Consider the following 20,668-nt stretch of genomic DNA (forward strand, 5'->3'; position numbering starts at 1 on the left):
CCCAAGATCAAACTGAGGCTGCCTGAGTCCTGTCTGGTCATCTGTGCCTACCTTCTTCAAAATGGCAAGTAGCTGTTCTGACCCTAGAGCCTTTCTGTAAGCCTTACAAAGTAAGAGACACACACAGTCAAGATAGTGCCCAGCAGGCAGGAGAATTACCATGCATAGCTGTTACCATTGCTTCTACTGTGTGGTCTTAGATTTACAGACAGGATTGAGAGCTGGAGAGACAGCTCAATAGTCGAGCACTTGTTGCTCTTGCAGAGGACCCAGTTTTGATTCCCAGCACCCACATGGAAGCTCACAACCATCTGTAACTCCAGCCCAGGGGTCTGACACTCTCTTCTGACCTCTGCAGGCACTGTATGCACAAGGTGCATATACATACAGGCAAAACTCGCATACACACACACACAAATAATAATAATTAAATACCTCTAAAGAAATTTCTAAAATTAAAAACAGAATTGCCAGGCGGTGGTGGCACACACCTGTAATCCCAGCACTCGGGAGGCAGAGGCAGGTGAATAAATCTCTGTGTGTTCGAGGCCAGCCTGGCCTACAGAGCTAGTCCAGGAAAGGCTCCAAAGCTACAGAGAAACCCTGTCTCGAAAAAACAAAACAAAACAAAACAGAATTGAAAAAGAAAGGCTGGGGCTGGAGAGATGGCTCAGAGTTTAAGAGCACTGGCTGTTCTTCTAGAGGTCCTGAGTTCAATTCCCAGCACCCACATGGAGCTCACAACCATCTATAATGAGACCTGGTTCCCTCTTCTGGCATGCAGACCTACATGCAGGTAGAATGCTGTATATATAATAAATAGATCTTTTTTAAAAAGGACTAGGGAGGGCTGGAGAGATGGCTCAGCCGTTAAAGGCTAGGCTCACAACCAAAAAATATAAAAAGGACTAGGGACATGGCTTAGCAAATAAATTCTTTGCCACATAAGCATGAAGGCCAGAGTTTGGTTCCCCAGAACTCAGGTCAATTCTGGGTGTATGTAGCAGCCCACCTGGAGGAGGTGGGGTCCCAGGAACAGGCTGGCTAGTTAGGTGAGCCAGTGTCTGGAGAGCTCTAGGCTCAGCTGAGAGACTCTGCCTCAATTAAGAGGAAAGCAATCAAAGACTGCTAATATCCAACTCAGGCCACCACACGCATAGGCACAGACAGACACTCCCACATACATGGTCATACACATGGGAACAAGAAAACACAGGCACATCACACACAAAACAATTACAAATTAATAAACATTAAAAAAAGAAAGAAAAGGAAAGGCTAGCATACACTCAATGGTAAACACATGATTAGCATATGCAAGACCCAGAGTGTGAGTAGTGTCCATGTGTGCATGTATGTGTGTGTGTGTGTTTAAAAGGGAGCAATTCAAAGAAAGAGACAGATCTGTATATATTCAGGGCCATAAGTGAAATGGCATACAAGAAAACAGAAATAGAGTCGGGCGGCAGTGGCACACGCCTTTAATCCCAGCACTCGGGAGGCAGAGCCAGGAAGATCTCTATGAGTTCCAGGCCAGGCTGGGCTACAGAGCCAGGACAGCCAGGGCTACACAGAGAAGCCCTGCTTCAAAAAATGAAAGAGAGAGACAGACAGACAGACAGACAGACAGAGAAAGAGAAAGAAAATATTTTGTTCTACTCTGCTTTTGAAGTAGGGTTCTGTTACACAATCCAGACTCTCTTGGAACTTGCTATTCTCCTATCTTGCCCACTCCAGTAGCTGGGATCACAGGTGTGCAACACCATACCCAAATAGAGAAGATATTAACTTAGAAAATTACAGAAACCATGTCTCACTCTGTATTGCTCAGAATCTTTCACACTACCCATAGAGGGAAGTCCAGATCAACCTGGTCTAAAAACAAGTAGAATACATAGTTAGAATTTCAAGAGTCAAGAGGAATTTAGACTTGGCTAATCCAGGAGTTTCCCTGTATCATAAAGTTAGAAATGTCCTTCTCCATGACCTCATAGTAACTCCAACTCTTCTGCTAAAAACTGGGATGATGTAGTGGTTTAAAAGAAAATGGCCCCCAAAGGGAGTGGCACTATTAGGAGGTGTGGCCTTGTTGAAACAAGTGTGTCACTGTGGGGGCAGGCTTTAAAGTCTCTTTTTCTCAAGCTTCCCTCAGTGTGACAGTCCTGTTGCCTGCAAGATGGAGCACTCTTAGCTCCTGCACCATATCTACCTGCATGCGGCCATGCTCCCCTTCATGAGCATAATGGACTGAATCTCTGAAACTCTAAGTGTGCCACCCTCAATTAAGTGTTTTCATTATAAGAGTTATGGCGGTCATGGTGTCTCTTCACAGCAATAAAAAACCCTAAGACAAATGGGTCCTTGGTTTCATCCCAAACAGTAAACAGCAGAGAGCTGAAGAAATTCAAGAGAACACGTGGGCAAGAGCAAATGCTGAGCAGTTGACAACGGCAGTCACTGACTCCCCGAGTGTGATTTCAAGAGCACAGTCACAGCCACTAGACAGTTAACTGTGTCAACTGCAGTATCCTTGCCGAATGTGTGAAGGTGATCAGTGCAGAGCTTGTGAGGATCTAAAGTGTCCAGCTTGACGAGCTGGGTTCTCATGAGATCACCCTTCAACCAAGTGCTTGGATGCCAAGTGTCAGGAAGAACCAGGCTGGTGGCTCCAGGGGACACAAGCTAAGAATGGGGTTCAGAAGACTGTGTCCCCGCCGGGACTAAGCGGGGTCAGGAGGCCACACGCTAGCCTCCATCAAAATCACTTCCTCACATCAGCCATCCCCATCCAGATTTCACAAGTTACCCAGCTGACTAAATTCTTCTAAAATCCTGACAAAACATTTTTTATCCAAGTCTGGTTTGTTTCCAAAGGTGAAAAAGTCTAAATTATAAAATATTGCAATGTCTCAATGAAAGTAAACATGGGAGAATTAGGTGGAATATCATGGACATTTATAAAAACTCCTTCATGGAATGAAGAATTCCCAAGAGCGTTTTGTCTGGTTTAAATTAATAACTTATGCTGTGATTAAAACCTTGTTTGTATGACTCCTCTAGTTACTGCACATCACGAGGAAGATTGAAGTGTGGCTGTGCGTGTTGACAGCTTGGGACTCTGCTGCCCTTTTCCATTTGGAATGAGAGCTCTCCTGCCCTCACCTGAGGCTCTGAGCCATCAGTGTCCTGCCTCTTGGAATCTTGGGAAACTCCAACTCCGCTTCTGCCCTGGACTGAAAGTTAGTATGGATTTGCATGTGTGTTCTTGTGCAAAGTGGGAGGAAACATGCTTGGAGAGGTAAGGGTGGGAACACGGAGTCGGGGATGGGTCTAGTAGGTCAAAGGACAACTTGTGGTAGTCAGCTCTCTCCTTCGGCTTTGAGGGTGCTGGGGACCCTACTCAGGTCGTCAGGCTTAGCACCAAGCACTGAGTGAACCACCACCAACGTGTGTTTTTATGTTATTGTAGTGGTATTTGCTCTGCCCTGACCCTGGGCTATATGGCCCAGAAGAGGCGGTGCTTGCTGCCGTGAGTGACCTTCTGTCCAATTAGTGCTGCCTGCTAGAATGTTGGCTGATCTTGTTCAGGTCTTCTGCTGATAACCACAGTTACCGTGAGTTCCGAGTGTCGTGTCCTGACGGCAGCATTTCACAGCACCCTTCCCCATCATTCAGCCCTTTTGCTCTTTCTGCCCTCTCTTCCTAAACGCCCCGAGTCTTCAGTGGGATGTGCTGATACAGACATCCCATTCAGGGTTGAACGCTCAATATTCACTTCCTCAGCACTTTGACCCCTGATGCTACCCACTCCAGGGAGACGCTCTCTGGCCTAGCTTGAGAGTAGCACTAATTGAGGTGTGTAAGCATAAACATTTAGAAGGCAGTTTGACAACATGTTGTCCATTTATAATACAACAGAAGTAGGGCCTATGACCTCCCAGCCATGGCCAGGCGCGAATTCCCTCTTGTGGAACAGGCCTCCAATCCAAACCTGATTGGTCAACTCCATTCCCCTTCACGCCTCCTATTGTGCCCGTCTCCACACTCCACCTCACCTCTGCTCAGCAGATTATTCTCTACTTTATTTTGCTCAGACAAACAGTTCTCCATCAGGATGCAGCTTATTTGATTTGCTCAGTATTAACTGAGAGCCTCACATCTTTGTTTTTGAATGAAATTAACCTGTATAATTTTCTTTTCTTGGTGTTCTTTTTTCTGATATGGACCATGGATATCTAAACCAATAGGATACATGTACACAGTTTTCTTTTTCTTTGGGGGCAGGGATTGCTTGAGTTTTTGTTTCGGTTTGGGTTTTCTTTGTGGTTTGGGTGTTTTGTTTCTTTGTTCTGATGTTTTTGGAACAGTGTAAATAACAGACATTCACAATTCCTTTAAAGGCAATAAAGTTTTAGTAGCCATGCCAATTCCTACTACTACGACAAATCAACCTAAGTAATAACTAAAAGGTACAAAAGCTTATTTGGACTCACAGGCTCTTCCGTTTCAGCCCATAGACATTTGGCCCGATGCCTCTGGGGCTGGGGCAGCACAGTCTCTCATGGAAGGTACATGCAGCAAAGGAAGCTTTTCACTTTGTGATTGGCAGGGAGAGGAAGGGGAAGGGCCAGTGTCCCCATGTCCTCTTTGGGTGTGCTGCACAAAGGCCTGTCTTTCTTTTTTTCTAGTACAATACTGTATAATCATCATAGTACAACAGTACAATGGGCTGGGGGACATGTGGCCTTCAAGGATATTTGGGACCCAAACTACAGCATAGTCTATTGAGAGAACGTTGGGGCATGTGTTAATTACAGAAGTGATTCTTTTATTAGGACAAAGAAAGAGCCCACACAAGATTCCTAATGAAGGAATCATCAGTGTGATGGATCATCCGAGTAGGGAGCTTGCTGTTTCCTGAGTAGTGCCCCACATGAGACTCTGATCTCAGCTGTGTTTGCGAGGCCCCACACTAGTTTAGTAACATTGACTGTCCATCCCTGCTCAGAAGAAAGGGTAGAACCCTAGGACTCCAAGGAGAAGGCAGTTTCCCAAGATACACCTGACCCTGCAGCTCTGGAGCCCGAAAACACAGTGGTCTCCCCTTGCAGAAACCCATGCTTATGCCAGGACCAAGACTGGAACAAAGGATGTGTGAGGGGAAGAGAGAGCCTCAGGTAGGCTGGTGCCAGATTGTGAATTTCTTGGGGTCTATCTGAAGGAAATGGGAAGCCACTAAAGATGACACAGTGGGAGGCAAATTCACAGCAGGCTGGCAGGAAGGACAGCATCACTGGATTTAATTGAAAGAGACTGAGAAACCTGCTAGTGTTTGAGAGTGTATGCCAAATGTGATGATTTAGCAAGATAGGAGACTGCTACACACTGCCAGAAAGGGTCTCCACTGCGGAGGCTGTGTCTGTCCTCTGGAAAAACTGGACCATAGACTCATCTCGAACATCCTCACCATCTTGAAGATTCCCCGACCCTGCCACACTACCATTTGACAGTTGATCTTAACCCATCTTTCCATGGGTTTCTAAAGAGGAAATAATGGGCATCGTTGCTAAAACACGCCTCTCTATCAAGTATATCTGTTACTTGTAAGTGGTAGAATATTTACCAGCCATATGTAAGCCATAGAATATAAGCATGATCTGAGTATGTAATATTGAAGTAAGTATTCAAATTCACAGTAAATGTTTCTATTCCAACCATGCAAGCTATGTGCTCATATACTCTGTCACATAAAAAATAATATTACTTCCATTTGGTGTGCCAAATTAGATGAAATAAGCCAAAATATTATACTTGTCATGGTTGTCATGCTGAAGTAGCCTGGTTTTAATGAAATAAACCAACCCAGAGTACTGCAGTCTTTCACCCAGTTCTTGAAGCTATCCACGTCAAGTTACCAACAGTTGCCCAGGCTTGAAGATCAGAGTCTTCACCGTGATTTAATTACAGCCACACTCAGGACGAGTGGCATTTACAGACTTGCCAGGCTCATTTCATAAGTGACTTTTCAACACACAACCTTGCCAAGCGATTCTTAGCTTGTTACACTGATAAGAAAACCCACATTAGGTGAGAGTCGTCTCTCACTTAGATATGCCAACTCAAGGATGCCAGCCAGGAATTAAAACAATACCCAGCCTGAAGAAACCTCAGAGAAACATTATTTTATATTTACTTAAAAATATATGCATATCTATATGTAAAATATGTGTATAGTTTGAATGAAATTATGCCACTTGAGTTAATAATGCTGCCCCCAAGAGCTGTAGAGTGTCTAGCATGGGAAATTTCCCTTCAAGTTGTTAGCCAGGGGAAAAGAGACTCTCAAAATAGAATGAACTTCTGCCATTGCCTTTGGTTGCTTCCCAGAACTTGATGTTCAGACCCAGTCACTGAGGACTCCACAAACTTCCAATACAGGACCTGAAGGAATCAAGCAGGTACTCATCTAGAAGCCTCCTCCTTGAGGACTATATCTGATGGTATCAGAAGGTGCTATGTAAGCTGCCAAGGGAGAAAAACAATCAGTAGTCCTCCCCAACTACAAAGCCTACAAACCACCACAATGACCAGCATAGCAAGAGACCCCCCAGGGTACAATAGTGGTACTTACATCCTGGGAGCAGCCAACAACCATCTTATTGGACTTGAGGCCCATTCAGTAAGGGGGAGTTCATGCCTGGCACTGTAAATCCAGCCAACAAACCATCTGTGGCTGGTGGGTTCATGGGCCTTAGAGAAGACTCTACACCCACACTCATCTAAACCAGTTTTCCTAACTGCAGTCAAATTCTCATCCTCATACCCACATAATTGTAGCCCTCACCCCTCATCAAAGAAGCTCCTTTTGCAGCATACAGAGATCATTACAGAAAGCCACAGTGGTCAAAATATAGAGAACAACTGACTGGAATACCCAACACCAACTGATGTATCTGTAACAGAACCCCTATACCTAAGGCTCAGGGAACATAATGGAAATAGTGGGGGGAGGGGGTTGTAAGAGCCAGAGGACCAGGATATCTGGGGTGAGATAGTGTATTCTATATATGACAGGGAAGCTGTACCCATGAAATCTCCAAAATACTATCACCTAAACAAGACCTACACAAGACAATTCCTGCATGACTGACATGTCAAGGCGGACAGGGGAAATCTCACAACGCCCCACCCATAGACAAAGAGCTGTAGTCAATCAATGGCTGCTGAGAGAGAATCAGTTTCCTCCAGGGATGAGCCCCTGATATCAGTCCTAAACTCATACACAACCCAGTGATAGTGAAGGACTCAGCAGACTGTATTTTTATATGTGTGTGTGACAGTAAGAATTAGAGAATAAGAGGTCCTGAACTGAAGAGGAAGTGAGAGGACACAGGAGGAGTCGGAGGGATGGAGGGAGGGTAAATAATATAATTACAATACCTATCTATGAAACCCTCAAAAACTACATTTTTAAAATAAACCTACGTGCCAGGAGGTGGTGGCACACGCTTGTAATCCCAGCCCTCAGGAGGCAGAGGCAGGTGGATCTCTGTGAGTTCGAGGCCAGCCTGGTCTACAGAGCGAGATCCAGGACAGGCTCCAAAGCTACAGAGAGAAACCCTGTCTCAAAATAAAATTAAATTAAATTAAAATTAAAAATAAATAAATAAACCTACTAAATGAAAATAAATTTTAAATTTTTTTAAAAAACACATACTCAGCATTTTTCAGATAATTTGTTAATTTGTGCCTTGCCTCCTAATAAGTCACTTCATTATTCACTCAATAAACACATGCTGAGCACTTGTTATGTGACAGACATTGTCCTAAGCCCCCTGGGATAGCTAACTTGTAAACCGAACAGCCCTGACATAACACCTCAAGAGTCACAATGCAGTAAGGGAGGGCAGTCAGTGAGCAATGAATGATAAGCAAACAAATCAGACCTGTCAGTGGTGATAAATGTCATAGTATAAGAAACAGAGCAGTCGGGGGGGGGGGGGGGGGGGAACATTAAGGAAATTGGCCCCAAGATGAAAATGACATCTGAGCAAAGACTTGAAAGAGAATATCCTAGGCAGCGTCCCAGTGGTGCTCCAGCAGGCCACTGGGATCAGACAGGAATGGGAGTGGAGGGGGTGGGGAGGGGAGGCATATAAGCACCAGAGGTCAGAGAGAGGTAGAGGTAGTGTGGACAGCTGAAAGGCCTCCAGCCTTCCCTTTCAGAGAGTCTAAGACCTTGCAAGACCCTGAGCAAAGGGAGAGCATAGCTCATGAGCACACTGGTGATCACCCCAGTCCCGGCGAGGGTAGGCTGCAACTGCAGGAAGGCAAACCCAGGCAATGCTGCTAAGAAGCTCTTCGGGGCCGGGCAGTGGTGGCGCATGCCTTTAATCCCAGCACTCAGGAGGCAGAGCCAGGCGGATCTCTGTGAGTTCGAGGCCAGCTTGGGCTACAGAGTGAGACCCAGGAGAGCCAGGGCTGCACAGAGAACCCCTGTCTCGAAAAAAACAAACAAACAAATCAAGAAGCCCTTTGGCACTCTTTAGTAGCAGGATGGTAGTGTCTTTGAACTAGACAACAGCAAAGGAAGGAGAAGGAGGTAGAACTTGGGTTCTGGACGTCTTTTAAAAAGAAGGGCAATCATAGTTCCTAATAGACAGAAATTTTATCAGTTGCTGTGGAGGTATCACAGAACATAGTACAGGCTATCAACCATTCTGCTGTGGAGAAAGCTTCCTCTGAGATGGTCTATTGAGAATTCTTCTATGGAGAACTCAGGACCACTGTCCAGGGGTTGCACAGGTTTTTCAGAATATAGTGAACTCTTGTTTAAGTTTATTACCTATTATCAAAAATGCTATGAAGTATTTCCCTTACACAATTTTAATCAGATGAGATGTTTTTAATTAACGTATAAAATTTCACATGTTTGTGAAATACCATGTGACATTCCCATACACAAACATATTATGTAATATCCTAACCGATGTCAGCTCAGCAGGAATTTTAGACACAGTTAAGATATTAGGAGATGCTCAACTTGTCACTAGAGAGTCTAAAAGTCAAGAGCATTCTTTTAATTCCAGGGTAAAAGTCAGAACATCAACCAAGACCCTTGAGGTTTTTGAGCAAGAACACAGCCTTGGAAGCAATCTCAGTTCCTGGAGCCAGATCCCTGCCTAACAGAACCTAGCCTCCCCAAGGATGCTCTCAGGATAGAGACCGAGAGAGGAGAATCCATCACTGCCATCTCCCAGGGTTCTCAGGGGCCTACAGTACACCAGCAACCCTTAGTATGCTCCAAAATTATCCTAACAGTTGGGAATCAACAGAAGTCCTTGGCAACTGACCCAGCGATTTGCAACATATTTCTGTAAAGAGCAGGAGAGAAAAATGCTTTAGGCTTTTGTTCACACAGCATCTGCCACGATTTCTCAACTTTGCCATTGTATGGTAGATACAGGAAAGGTAACTGGAAAATATATGAGCACAACTGTGTTGAAATAAAACTTTATTTATGAACACAGAAACTTGACTTTTGTATCATTTTCAACTATCACAAAATGTGATTTACTATTATTTTCAATCACTTGTAAAAGCAAGTAAAAGCTTGTAAAAGCAAGCCGGGTGGTGGTGGCGCACGCCTGTAATCCCAGCACTTGGGAAGCAGAGGCAGGTGGATCTCTGTGAGTTCAAGGCCAGCCTGGTCTACAGAGCTAGTCCAGGACAGGCTCCAAAGCTACAGAGAAACCCTGTCTCCGGGGAAAAAAAAAAAAAAGAAAAGATGTAAAAGCAATTGGCAGCGTTTACTGCTGTTTCAGAAGACTCAGGCTGGTTCCCAGCACCCATACCGATCAGCTCACAGCCACCTCTAACTCCAGTTCCAGGGCATCAGTTGTCCTCTTTTGACCTCTGGAGGAACACGTATGCATAAATTAAAAATAAATAGATAATTGTTGCCAGGTATAGTGGCGCATGCCTTAAATCCCAGCACTTGGGAGGCAGAGGCAGGCAGATCCCTGTGAGTTCAAGGCCAGCCTGGGTTACAGAGTGAGTTCCAGGACAGCCAGGGCTGTTATAGAGAAACCCTGTCTCGAAAAACAAAAACAAACAATATGTATTTTTCAATGTGAAAATCATTCTGGTCTTGCTGCCAAACACAAGCAGTACATAGTTTTGGTTATTTGGTGGTAGTTTAAGGACCCCTGGACTAAACCCTGTGCTCCAGTTAACTGGGCTGGAAGGAAAACCCCTGTACCCTGCTCCTTTGCTCTCTGGAGACAGCCTAGCTGGGCACAAAGCTTTCTGTGCGGCTGGATGTACCCTTAGTAATGGCAGGGCAGGCCACCCTTGACCTAGGGATGCCGCCCAAATCACAAGGCGGCTCTGTTCCATAGCTCTTTGCTGCCATCTGCTGGAAGGCCATTATGTTATCAGCCTCAGCACCTACCAAGTTGGAGTTTCATGGTGTTTCAACTAGTCTATTTAAACTCTGGCCCTGGGTCCAGGAAACACAAATGAAAAACAAACCAAGTCACAGGAGCCCCAAAAGTCACTGTATACAATAAAAGATCTTCAACCCATCACTTGGTGGGGGAGGGGGGCGAGGTGGGGAAGGAAGGAAGCAGTGACTCAATGTCTCCTCAGTTAGGTGGGCTGTGCGTACACAGAGGCGTTCTGTAAACAGGTGGTGTTCCCTGCTATGAAAAACCCACAATCACGCCGGGCGGTGGTGGTGCACATGTTTAATCCCAGCACTCGGGAGGCAGAGCCAGGTGGATCTCTGTGAGTTCGAGGCCAGCCTGGGCTACAGCACAAGATCCAGGAAAGGCGCAAAGCTACACAGAGAAACCCTGTCTTGAAAAAAAAAGAAAAAAAGGAAGGAAGGAAGGAAGGAAGGGAGGGAGGGAGGGAGGGAGGGAGGGAGGGAGGAAGGGAGGGAGGGAGGAAGGAAGGAAGGAAGGAAAAGAAAAACCTGCAATCATGCTTTAACCAGATTTAGCAAGGCCAAGTGATGCAGGCTATGCACAGTGTAGAGGAGGGCAAGCTCAGGCCCACGCAGCACTAGATCCTGTTAACTCTGGAAACATGGCTAGGGAAGTCAGAAGCACCCACGAGGCTCAACTTCCCTCCTACCTAACTTTGGGCAGCACCTGCCATCCGTGCCATGTTTTTCTCTGGCCCTTGGTGGGAGGCATGTGACTAGATGCTGCAGCCCTGTAGAGCTGTGTTGGTAACAGCAGCATCATTCAGATCCGCAGTCCTGTAGCAAGAATGCTGGAGATAAAACAGGAGACGGGGGGGGGGGAGGGGGGGGGGGGGGGGGTGTTGGAAGAGGTCGGAATGTGTAACAGGCGTTCCACAGAGGGTCAGTAGGACCAGACTTCCTGGACCTCACATCAAATCCCCAATGTCAAAATGATCAGGGGGAAGGTCGGGGCTGACACGGGACCATATTTACAATGCTATAAAAAGTTGTGGGACACTGGAAAAAAAAAAGCCAAGCAATGGTGGCACACGCCTTTAATCACACTTTGGGAGGCAGAGGCAGGTGAGTCTCTGTGAGTTTGAGGCGAGCTTGGTCTACAGAGCTAGTTCAAAGACAGCCAGGACTGTTACACAGAGAAACCCTGTCTCAATAAAAATTTTTTAAAATTAAAAAAAAAAAAAAAGAAGAAGAAGAAGAAGAAGGCTGAGGGAACTACTGTCCTTTAAAACCATAAGCCTTACCATTCACCTAGGAAGTGAGAGGAGGCAGACATGAGGGTGCCCCACCTCCTCTCTGGACATTTTAGCACTTACAGGCAGGAGAGGAGCAAGTCAAGGTCCACAGCTAAGTAGGTCTGACCCACAGAAGGTCAGGAAGCCGTGGCGCTGGGACTCAGACAGCCCTGGGTCAGGCCTGGGGTCTGGGAAGGGAAGGAGAGCATGTGCAAACATCAGAGCCAGTTCTAACGAAAAACCATCTCGAAGAAGAGCCGGCAGGTCCCAGCCAGGGTCGTACCTAAGACACTGGCTGTGACACTCTGAAAAACGTGTCTTTACAGAACAAAAGACACAGTGACTTCTTTCATGGCCTCTCATTCCCAACAGTGCTCTCCAGGTGTGATGCCAAAGCCTTGAAAGATGTCGACAGAAAGAGCAAAGACTGGGCTGGTCATTATCCCATGCACATATGTGACATGAGAAGCCAAGGGGGTCTTTGTCTTTCTAACTTTGTGTGTCTGTACTTGTGTCTCAGTCATGTCTGTCTGTATATCTGTGCATACCTCCATCTGTAAGTAAATGTCTGTGTGTCATGTGTCTCCATGTCTCTGTGTGGCTCTGCACGGCTCTACTTCTGCATGCATTTTAAGTCTGCCTGGATGTGTCTCCATCTCTTTGAGTATCTAAGTACAACTCTGAGTGTGTCCATCTGTGTGTATATGCTGCTGTGTGTCTGTGTGTGCACTGTGTCTATCTGTGTTTCCATCTGTCTGTCTGTATCTGTGTGTCTCGTGTAAGCCTACATGTTCCTATATGTGTTTTTGTCTGTGCATGTCTATGTTTCTCTGATAATGTGCTTGTGTGAGTCCAGCTCTGTCTGTCTGTCTGCATCTCCACATATGTCTCTCTGTGTATCTTTGTGCATGTCTCTGTAAGTGACTTTTTCTGAGTATCTGTGTGTGTACATGTCTCTGTGTCTCCATATCTGATTTCTGAATGTCTATCTCTATGGGGGGGCCCTGTAGATGAGGAGGAAAGAACTGAGCGGGGTAGCCTGAGACAGGGCCCACTCTGTGGCCTAGCCTCTTCCTACAGCTACTTGGATAGAGAATGGCAGGCCTGGGGTGCACACACTGGCTCCATCACGAGAGTGTGTAGAGTGTATCTTGGACAAAGACACATCAGAAAGCTCCCCGGAGGAATGTGGTCTCAGGGGGCAGCAGAGAAACCAGAGGACCCCCCACACACACACACACACAGCAGCCCTCCCTCTACCACAAAGGCATAGGAGGGCAGCCCTAAGTTCCAGGTGACTGGGAAGCTGGGCACCACAGGGGTTCTGGACAGTACTGAAATTGGGCTGCATGATATCCAGCATGGGCGCCCTTGGGACCATCTCCATAGATACGTCCAGGCCTTCCTTGCCACGGCACCTCTCTGCCCAAACCCTTCCAGAACCTTTCCCAGACTTCTGCAAAAGCCCCAGAGACTGCAAATCATGAGAGGGAAATAAGTCACCAGAGGCCTGGAAACACCAAGGCCTAAGGGGAAGTCCCCCCACCCCACCCCCCGGCACCAGGTAGGCAATCTGTGGAGCCTGGAACTCCCCAGGCAGAATCCACCCAAAGAATGGAGCAGCCATGAAAGTTTAGTCCAACATGCTAATTAATCACCAGCGTGGAAGAACTGGCCCTATACTGGTAATTACCTCCCCCTTCACCTGGGGAAGACCCACATCCTTGTCACCTTCCCGAAAACTCTTCCTGTGCTGGGTTGTCCTACCAATGTGACAGATAGTCAAGGGAAAAGGACGAACAAAGTTCCATCTTTCTTCCTTTATAATTTATGCTCCAAGTTGGAGTCAAAGTCCAAACTTGAGGGCCTGTGATTCCGCTATTTTGCCTCATAAACACTGCGGCGGGCAGTGTTCGTGGGCGTGCCCGCAGCGCCCCCTGCTGCCGTAAGGGCGCAAAGGCTTGTGGGCTTGGAAAAGGTTTCAGCCTCCAGGATCCTAAAGAAACTAAAGAGTGCTCAGAGATCCTCTAAGAAACTTGGAAGTGACCGCGTGCCACCCACAGACCTGAGCATATATAGAAGCCCAAGCACAAACCAGCCAGGTCAGCTGTGGGCACCAAGGCTGGACAAGAGGAAGCTTGAGAAAGTGACCTGGGTCTCAACTATGGAGATACGAGGACACAGTGTCTGGTTGTTCCTGCCCCACACTACTCCATCTGTGACGGCCATCTGCCCCATCCTCGCGTACTTCAGTGAAGGAGCCTTGACAAGGAGAAGTTGGCTTTGGGAGAGCTCCAGGAAGTGCCAAGCTTATGAAGGGGACCCCAAAATGTTCTGTTTGGGTAAAAGTACCTCTGAAGAATGGAGGCAGGGCAGCAGCTGAAGCCACACAAGGAGTCGGAGGAGTATAATCGGCATCCACCACCACCCCCCAACGTCACCCAGCTACTTCAGAAAGCCGTCCAGTGTTAAACTCAAATTATTTGTTAGCCATAAAGTCAGTCGTGTGATTATTTTTTAAAGATTTATTCATTTATTTATCTATTTATTCATTCATTCATTTATTTATTTATTTTACAATGTTCTGTCTGCAGGCCAGAAGAGGGTGCCAGATTTCATTACAGATGGTTGTGAGCCACCATGTGGTTGCTGGGAATTGAACCCAGGACCTTTGGAAGAGCAAGCAGTGCTCTTAACCTCTGAACCATCTCTCCAGCCCCAAGATTTATTTATTTTGTGTACAATGGTCTATCTGCATGTATGCCTGAAGGCCAGAAGAGGGAGCCAGATCTCATTACAGATGGTTGTGAGCCATCCTGTGATTGCTGAGACTTGAACTCAGGACCTCTGGAAGACCCATTGAGCCATCTCTCCAGCCCCAGTTTTGTGATTATTATGGTTGAGTCCTTTACCAAGAAATATATTAGCTATTCTGAAACACAGATGAGGCTGCTATAAAGCCTTTGAAACGGCTGTCTATGTTTTTGCCTATTTCAGAATAAAAATCATTGCCTGGGTTGGGGATTTAGCTCAGTGGTAGAGCGCTTGCCTAGCAAGCGCAAGACCCTGGGTTCGATCCTCAGCTAAAAAAAAAAAAAAAAAATCATTGCCTGTCTTACTTCAGTAAAAAAAAAAAACAAGTGAAAAATAAAGTTAATTTGTCTTATTTGGTAAGGAAAAACAGCCACAAAAGGAAGAGAAGGAAGCAGTCATGTACGCCCTTACAGAGAGACCTTACATTCCCAACGTCATTACCACCATCACCTTTAAATTTCATAAATGCAAATCAAAAAATTAAGGAGACAAAAGAACTGTACGAAATGTGGGACCCTGACTTGAACATAAAATCAAGCATATAAGGAAAATAAGTAAATTTAAATAGCCAGAAACTCATGCTTAAATGAGTCAAGCATGTTGTGACAATGTCCTTTATGTTGGAATACCATGAGTTTTTACTACTGGAAGAAGTAAAAAGGTTTGTGTAAATCTTGTGTTGCTTTTACAAATGTTTGACAAGTCTAGAATCATTTCAATTGTTTAAACAACTATATTTTAAATAACCTATCTTTACTAAAGACCTCTCCCTTGCAAAATCAAAGCACAACCAAGTGTAGACCTTTCCAAACACCTGGTGACCACGCCCATGACCCAATCAGCCCCTTATGCAGCCCTGCTGGGTAAAGCAAGCTCAGATGCTTGGACCCTGAGTAAGTTCTCACCAGGAAACCTCTGTGGATCTCTACAGAATCCTAACTGCAAATGCCTAAATGCTAACATGAGGAACTTAGATATGTATTATAAAACATCAAATTAGAACTGTGGAGATCAAGGCCAAAATAAAGGCAATTTTCCCATATTTTAACAGCCAGACAACAGCAACATGTAGTCTGGTCCCTAATGACTTGTAATGTCCTACATAGACATTGATGCCTCAACAAATGACCAGGCTGTCAGTGTCTACCCAGATGTAGATGCCACATACATGGCATGCAAGGTAAGACCCAGTGTCCTCTCCCGCCAACTACTTTAATAGACCTCCACCATCTCTCAGCTGTGTGGCCTCTCTGGGGACTGTCCCACTGCCCTTGCAATGTATTTCAGTAAATTTTGGTTTTTTGTTGTTTTTTGTTTTGTTTTTCCGTGCTCTGGGTAAGTTTTTCTAGCTTCCTGCATCACTTGCCTTGCCTATGGTATTTTTAAACAGCATGTGCTAGCCCATATGTGAGATTAAAGGAGACCCCATGAAGGAAAAAAATGCCATACCCCAAGCTGTTAAAAGCTCCCCATTGGCTTAGGGTTCAGTGTCTACCCTTTGGTGAATATTCCTCTGGGAGGGGTTTGATCTCCAGATTTTCTCTCTCTGCCCTGCTTCAGCTCTGCAATCGCCTTGCTTTCTGCTCATCTTCATTGGGAAAAGAAAAGGGTCTCCATTCCTTCCTCCTTATTGTCCCCTCTCAGACTCCCCCACCCCACCCCCACCAGGCGGGTAAGGGTGAGACAGAGAGGCACACAAAATCCCATTCTTTCTTGTGTTGTTCTTGGATCATGTGTCTCTGTGGCTGTCCTGGCTAATTTTGTATGTCAACTTGACACAAGCTGGAGTCAGCAGAGGAAGGAGCCTCAGTTGAGAAAATGCCTCCAGGAGCTAGCTCCAGCTGTAAGGCGTTTTCTCAATTAGTGATCAATGGGGGAGGGCCCGGCCTACTGTGGGCATTGCCATCCCTGGGCTGGTGGTCCTGGGTTCTGTAAGAAAGCAGACTGAGCAAGCCATGGGGAGCAAGCCAGGTTGTAGGAGGGGTTTTGTTGTTGTTGCTTTGTTTTGTTTTTTGGGACAGGGTTTCTCTCTGTAACAGCTCTAGCTGTCCTGGAACTCACTTTGTAGATCAGGCTGGCCTCTAACTCACAGAGACCCACCTGCCTCTGTTTCCTGAGTGCTGTGATCACAAGCGTGTGCCACCACCCACCACCACCCTGCAGTTAGAGGAGGTTTGTACAACCCACGAGAGGTCCTGTTTTGGTTGTTGGATACCAGAGTTAACCTTCCTATGAGTCACAGTCATGTGTGCCTGACTTTACCACTGTCTCGGTCTCCTCTCATCGCTGGAGACAGGGTTTCTCTGGATAGCCCTGGTGTCCTGGAACTCGCTCTGTAGACCAGGCTAGCCTCTAACTCAGAGACTTACCAGCCTCTGCCTCCCCAATGCCGGGATTAAAGGCATGCGCCACCGCCACCTGGCTCAATATGGTTCTCTTAAGATACGATCTACGGGGCTGGGGATTTAGCTCAGTGGTAGAGCGCTTGCCTAGCAAGCGCGAGGCCCTGGCTTCAATCCTCAGTTTCAAAAAAAAAAAGATATGATCTACAATAAGCAACATGTACAATCCGAGACTTAAGGGACAAAGAATTTATCAAGTTTATCAAGATATGTACTTGTCTTTTCTGCTGTTTTAAGATTAATTTATTCGCCGGGCGGTGGTAGCGCACGCCTGTAATCCCAGCACTCAGGAGGCAGAGGCAGATGGAACTCTGTAAGTTTGAGGCCAGCCTGGTCTACAAAGCGAGTTCCAGGACAGGCTCCAAAGCTACAGAGAAACCCTCTCCAGGGGGGGGATATCAATTTATGTATACAGTGTTCTGACTACATGTATGCTTGCACGCCAGAAGAAGTCATCAGATCTCATTATAGATGGTTGTGAGCTGCCATATGGTTCCACATGTGCCATGTGGAATTGAACTCAGGACCTCTGGAAGACTGGTCAGTGCTCTTAACCTCTGAGCCATCTCTCCAGCCCATTTTCTGCTGTTTTTGGTTTGGTTTGGTTTGGTTTTTGTTTTTTTCGAGACAGGGTTTCTCTCTGTAGCTTTGGAAGGTGTCCTGGAACTCACTCTGTAACCAGGCTGGCCTCAAAAATCACAGAGATCCACCTGCCTCTGTCTCCCAAGTGCTGGGATTAAAAGTGTGCACCACCACTGGCTTTCATTATTTTATTAATTTTACTCTCTGACCACATGGGCACCAGATATGCATGTGGTACACAGACAAACACTCATACACCTAAATCTTTTTTAAAAATAAAAACAAAGGAGCCAAGAGACTCCTGCAAAGTCCCTAAGAGTAAGAGATAGCTCCTAAAGATCTGAATTGATCTTAACAGGAAAGAAAAAAGAAAAGAAAACTTCACTTGGGGCTACCTACCTGGTCTTAAACACCCAGCAAGAATGTATAAATGGGGGCTGGAGAGATGGCTCAGAGGTTAAGTGCACTGACTGCTCTTCCAGAGGTCTTGAGTTCAATTCCCAGCACCCATATGGTGGCTCACAACCATCTGTAATGAGATGTGTGCCCTTTTTTGTGTACATGATAAATAAATCTTTTTTTAAAAAGTGTATAACTGAAAATAATTGAGAGCAGTATTTGAAGACCAAGAAACCCCTCCCCTGCTATTATAAAGGACTCCTACCCCCTGTCGTGTAGTGAGTATCCGTTCCAGCTTTAACCTGGAAGTTCCAGCGCCATTGAGGCTTCAGTAACTGCCATGCTTACAAGGCGGAGCCGAGAGAGGGCCCTGAAGACCCAAGATCCGGATGTGCCGGCTCTCTTGGTTCCTGGATCCTGGACACTGGAGGTAGACCAAGCAGAGTTCTCCAGAGAACACCACCGGACTGCGCTACACCTTTCCCAGACCCTGTAACCTATCCCTTCATTTGTAAGTTACCCCACAAAATAAACCTCCCTTTTAACTACATGGAGTTGCCTTAATATTCAAATCAATATCTGGTGCCCAACATGGGGCTTGAACCCACAATCCTGAGATTAAGAATCTCATGCTCGGGCTGGAGAGATGGCTCTGGGGTTAAGAGCACTGACTGCTCTTCCAGAGGTCCTGAGTTCAATTCCAAGCAACTATATGGTAGCTCACAGCCACCCAATGATATCTGGTACCCTCTTCTGGCCTGCAAGGACACATGCAGGCAGAACAGTGTATACATAATACATACATACATACATACATACATACATACATACATACATACATAGATCTTTAATTTAAAAAAAAAAAAAAGAATCTCATGCTCTGCTGACTGAGCTAGCCAGGCTGCAGGCTGGTAACCTCAGACTGCCCTTCAGGATTCAGGATCCAGGCACCAAGAGAGCCGCCCATGCGGATCTTGTCTTCAGGGGTCCTCTTTCTGCTCTGCCTTGTAGGCGTGACAGTTACCAACGCCTCAGTGGGGGTGGCACTTCCAGGTCAAAGCTGGAACGGCTACCCACTCCACTCCCGTCTCAGTAGTTCTCTCTAGAAACATGTCCACAGCCTCCTTGCAGTGTATTTCAATGGGTTCTGTCTTTTGGAGCTATGGCTACGTTCTTCCCTAGGGCATTTCACACAGTGAAAATAACTGTCTCAACTTGCACATGGATAAAAATGTAAGTTTCCCTATTCCCTTTACAGTTGCCATTAAGTCATTGGGTGGGTTTTTTTGTTTCAGGTGGTGCTTTTCTTTAGTGAACAGTGAGTCTTGACACTTTTACTTATTTGCTTTTGGTGTGTGTTGCTGTTGTTGGCCATATTTCTATTAACATATTGTTTCTTTGTCTTATTGACTTGCATGGTATCTGTTACTAGGGGGTTTTCCCCCAGTTTTGTCTTCATTTACTGGTGTTGGCTAAAGAGAGTATTGAATTTTAATCTTTTTCCTCATTACTTTTGCCTTTGTTATCATGGTTGCAAAAAAACCTTTCCTTCACTAAGATTGTAAGAATATTAATTCAAAAAAAAAAGAATATTAATTCAATTGTTCTTCTAGGTCTTTTATGGATTTATGTTTTATATTCCAGATTTCATCCATCTGGAGAACATCTTAGCATAGGAGTTCATAGAACATATTTCTCTTTCATCCAAATAGTGAGACTGGAGTCCAACCCAGGGCCCAGCTGCTGATCCTGTGAAACCCAACAACTTGAAGGTGTTGGTGAGATTGCCCTATTGAACAACCTGCTCAGCTGAGACCCATTCGGGAAAGGTTTCAGAAACCTACAGTCTGCAGTCTAAGGAAACAAGATCAGCTGAGGAGTTGATGAACCAGCAAAACACGACTTGAGAACACACTGCCCAGCCAATGAACCAGATCACCAGAATCAAGCCCACCCTACACCGACTGGGGACAGCTGCTCCCAGATAAACAGAGCCCAACACACTTATTCGACCAAGAACCCCAAGTGGACCAAGACTATCAATTAGAACAAAAGAGGCACCTTCAGACACAGAGCAGAGGAAGAGATGAGTAGACACCAGTGCAAAAATACAGGCAACAACATAAAGACCTACATGACAACATCAGAACCTAGGGATTCTACACCTGCAAGACCTGAACATACCAAGGCAGAAGAAGCAGAAGAAACCAATCATAAAAATGACTTTAAGAAGATGATAGAGGCCCTTAAAGAGGAAATAAAAAAAAAATTCCCTTAAAGAAATGGAAGAAAAAACAAACAAAAATTGGAAGAAATCAAAGAAAGCCAAGAAAAAGTAATTAAACAGATGAAAGAAACAGTTCAAAATTTAAAAATTGAAATTGAGACAATAAAGAAAACACAAACTGAGGGAATGCTGGGAATAGAAATTCTGACTAAACTAACAGGAACTACAGATGCAAGCATAACCAACCCAATGCAAGAGATGGAACAGAGAATCTCTGACACTGAAGACACAATAGAGAAAATAGATTTGTCAGTCAAAGAAAACACTAAAGCCAAAACAGTCATAACACAAAACGTCCAAGAAATTTGGGACACCATGAAGAGATAAAACCTAAGAATAATAGGGATAGAAGAAGGAGAAGAATACCAACTCAAAGGCACAGAAAATATCTTCAACAAAATCATAGAAGAAAACTGTCCTAACCTAAAGAAAGAAATACCTATAAGATACAAGAAGCTTA

The sequence above is a fragment of the Onychomys torridus genome, chromosome 3 (genome assembly GCF_903995425.1).
Source record: "Onychomys torridus chromosome 3, mOncTor1.1, whole genome shotgun sequence".
In the NCBI taxonomy this organism is placed as follows: Eukaryota; Metazoa; Chordata; class Mammalia; order Rodentia; family Cricetidae; genus Onychomys; species Onychomys torridus.